General features: G+C 33.4%; 1 long non-coding RNA gene across 1 annotated transcript; it reads right to left on the reverse strand.

Moving 5' to 3' along the window:
- Window positions 1-724: 724 nt before the first annotated feature.
- LOC145017249 (uncharacterized) lies at window positions 725-1,938 on the reverse strand. Its single transcript, XR_013666441.1, has 2 exons — window positions 1,407-1,938; window positions 725-1,285 (listed from the first exon to the last, which is right to left on the reverse strand). It is a non-coding gene; the product is annotated as an uncharacterized LOC145017249 (long non-coding RNA).
- Window positions 1,939-4,385: the final 2,447 nt, after the last annotated feature.

The raw sequence follows: 4,385 nt of genomic DNA on the forward strand, positions 1-4,385 counted from the left end.
CCCCAAATGGAAATTTCGAAAGCATTTTGGACTCAGATCATAGTCTATTGTTTAATTTCATACTTAGAATATTTTTTTTGTAAAAATATTTATAAAATTTGAAAAATTAGACGTTTTGAATTAGTAAATCGCGAAACGTTAAACTATTGATTTCAATATGATTTCAATTAATGATAATGTATTCTAAAAATAATATTATTATCCAATATAGTTTTTGTGAATCTTAACGAAGATATAACTCAAAATTTCTAAAATCGTTTACATCTATATACATATATATGTTTGGGAACGTATTTTTCAAAAATCTATTATATATTACTATAATTTTTATAAACCCATATTGCATATGACAAATAATCAATCATGTAATTACAATGCATGTATGTTATATAATTAAAATTATATAACAATACTAAATATATAAATATTTATATATGCCATTTAACATTTCCTTATATAATTAAAATTATATAACAACACTAAATATATAAATATTTATATATGCCATTTAACATTTCCAAATACCAATTAACAGTGTATGCGACAAATTAGACACTGATTATGTACAAATCTCAAATTCTTTATGTATCTCACAAACAAACATACTAAACTTTTAATATGAGAGTGTATAAATGTAGTGTATGCATTAGTGCCTTAAATTGTCTCAAACAAATACACACAATATTATTAAATCTAAAAATGTATGTAAAATCCACTAAAAATATACATCAATACACACATATTACATAAATAATAAAACCAATACATTATACAAAAATACATAATACAAAAATACATAAATGATGGACAAGAATCACCCCATGTTAGAGAGTCCTTTGACTTTTGATGAACTTCAAACACACTCATCACACACACTCTTTCCAAACAATTTACAACCAAACAAATTAAGACTTACACTCCTTACACTCTTTCCAAACAATTTACAACCAAACAAATTAAGACTTACACTCCTTAGCCAAAGGAAAACCCACAAGTTTCACTAAACAATAATCAGAGTAGTCATAGGACCAGCCCCGTTTTCTTCTCATACCGATTGCAAGCAGCAAGATCACCATCATTCCTTCTTCATTTTTTTCCTGTTGAAGAAAAATCAAACCCAAACATCCAGCTGATTTCGGTTCTTCTTCCCTCCTCCTTATTCAGTACAAGCAAAGAAACCTCCACCTTCTTCTTCGTCTTTCTTCTTTCCTCAACAGCAAGAGCACAGATGGTGCTCCCTTGATCAACGACTGTAACAGCCTCTCCCTCTTACCTCTATCTTTTCCTATCAAAAACAATCAAACAAGCACCCCCTTTGATCGACTTTTCTGCCAGCATCATCATCCTTTAGGTTGGATGCCAAATCACAAAAAAGAAAAAAAAAGATGAAGCAAGTCGCTGCTTACCTTGCCCCATGAAAGACTTTTTTTCGGTTCTCCCTTCGTTTCCCTGTCGCGACCGGCCAAAGACTGGAGATCCCTTTCCCCTCGCTTTCTTTCTCTTCTGTTCCCATCGACCACAGATCTCCGAGGGTCTCGTCTTCGATGTTACTGCTGCTTGCGACGCCGACTTCGAACCTCGCAGTCGGACGAGAAGAGCGCAACTTCGCTGCTTCTTCCGTACTACTCTTCGGCCTCGTTGAACCCCGGAGACGATCCTTCTTCGCGATCGATCGACCAAGACCTCGCCGCCTGTTAACTTCTTCTTCCTTCGGTCCTCATCATGACCTGTGACGAGCAAGGGCCGGGATACAGCGCCGCCGCTTCGTGCTTTCCTTCTCACGTCTTCGTCCATCTGTTTCGTTCGTTCTTGTTGTTATCCCATTGCGTGGTCGATCAGCGACAAGGGCAAATAAAAGCCCTAGAATTTTTTCAACTTCGATAAAATAACTAAACGACCCCCTGCTGCAACATTCTTTTTAAATTAAGTCTTTTCACTAAAACCTTGGTGTATTTTAAACGAAACAGCCCCTCATTTGGTTATTTTTAACAAAATAAATCCCGGTCTTCAAACTTTGAATAAAAATAAGCATTTCAGCCCCTTCATTGGAAATCCTTAACAAATTTGGTCCAATTTTCAAACAAAAATTCAATTTAAATCATTTCAATCCCTCCCATTATTTATTTCAACTAATGCAGTCCTATTTTGGTTAATTAAATTACCAAACAACCCCCAATAGTTTAAACTCATTACTAAACGGTCCCGAATATATTTCAAAGTTCAAGAAACGCGACTTTGCGGTTCTCACGTCAAGTTTCCCAAAAATAAACGAACTCCGAACAACTCGTACTCACGCTTCAAGGGTGAGTGCTTACGACCCATTTTTAATATTTCTAATAACTTGGGGGGGGGGGGGGGGATACATGAGCTCTATATACTAAGTTTATACAAACAAATTATCCATTTATGCGAAAATACAATAATCCTAGTTTATAAAAATGTGATTTAACAATGTAGTATATCGTTACAAATACATTAGTATAAACTTTTCGTATACGTATTATAGTTATTTTATCGTGAAATAACTAGTTCATACAACAAATGCTTCATGATACAAAAATATATGATTTTTATGTGACATTGTATATTATAACAAGCACCTTATAAAACTTTGTACTATATCAAGGATTCGGACTATTACTATTCGTGTATATTTATACTAGTTTATAACCCGCGGGAACCACAGTTATAAAATTAATTGAACTTTTATAATAAAAATTATAATTATTAATCAATTATTTTAAATAAGTCATTTTAAATAAATTATTAATTTAGAGATATACCAAAATTTTAAAATTATTACGATTTCAAATTTAACATATAATTAGAAAACATAAATTTGAATTTTGAAATGAGTTACCTAATATATGTACATGACACATGACATAATATTAATGAGAAGTTGTATTAGAGTGACACTCGGCAAAATAAGATTAAAAACTATTCATTTATTAGAATAAGGATGTTTAAATACATAAAGTTTATATATGTACATATGTTCATTACTTCGAAACATACATCTTTATAAAAGCGAGTACATTACACTTTTACATACATACCAAGCATACAAAGAAAATACCTTTTAGACTTATTAAATGTAAAATTGTTGTTAGCAGAAAACTTGTAACTCTCACTAACCTTGTGTTGACCCTCAAAACTACATGTATTCTCAGAAAATCACTAAACACACATTCAAGATGGATTGGATTATAGGTGGCCTAGTTTACTTATTGTTTTATTATATGCCTATCTGTTAAGGCAATTCATGTACTATTATTATCTGTAATAAAACCTTGTATTCAAATATCAAGATGGAACACAAATGTTATTTTGTTTATTTTTGTACTTATGTTATATATTCAATTTACCTATGATCCATGAACTTAGTTGCACAATTCGGCGTGTTTCGCCGCCTCGGCTAGGGGTGTGATAGCGACTGACCATGCTTAAAGAAAATGAAACATCAAGGCGAGTACATGTCATAACATACATAATCGATCCTATAGCCAAAGCATAAGGGACTCGACTCATTTCATCTATTTCTTCATCTGTACTTGGGATTTGAGTCTTACATAACTTGATATTTCTTTGAATAGGTAGCTCTCATCTCTTGAAATTTTCCATACTAAACCTTTTTAGTAGCTTTTCCAAGTATGTACTTTGACTAAGTCCAATTAGTCTTTTCTTTATATCTCTTAAAATTCTTATCCCGAGAATATTGACTGCTTCTACTAGATCTTTCATAGCGAAGCACTTTCCAAGCCAAGATTTCACTTCTTGCAAGGTTGGAATGTCGCTTCCTATGAGTACTATGTCATCAATATACAATACTAGAAAAGTTACTATACTCCCACTATCTTTGACATATACACATGAATCATCCTCACTTCTAGAAAAACCAAACTCTTTGACTTTCTCATGGAAGAAAAGATTCTAGCTGCGAGATGCTTGTTTCAATCCATAAATAGAATTTTTCAAGCTTGCACACTCTATTAGGAAACTTTGCATCTACAAACCCCTCTGTTCGACTCATGTAAACATCTTCAGCCAACTTCCCATTAAGAAAAGCGATTTTGACATCCATCTACCATATTTCATAGTCGTGAAAGGCAGCTACGGTGAGCATTATCCTAATAGATATTATCTTAGCCACTTGTGAGAAGGTCTCATCATAGTCAATCCCTTGGGTTTGGCCACCACCATGATGTGGTCTTTAAGTAAATCTCATAATTTCCACATCATTATCTGGGCCACGATTCTTCCAATAACCACGTTGAGGTTAAGGTGCCACGACGTGGTCTTTAGACCTTTTCTTATCTTCTTTTGTTTTTGCCCCCGTTTCCTGCTTCCAGCTCCTCGTATGCTTCCTTTTTTGTCCCGAGCTA

Source organism: Lactuca saligna, chromosome 9, assembly GCF_052625555.1.
Source record: "Lactuca saligna cultivar CGN05327 chromosome 9, ASM5262555v1, whole genome shotgun sequence".
Taxonomy (NCBI): domain Eukaryota; kingdom Viridiplantae; phylum Streptophyta; class Magnoliopsida; order Asterales; family Asteraceae; genus Lactuca; species Lactuca saligna.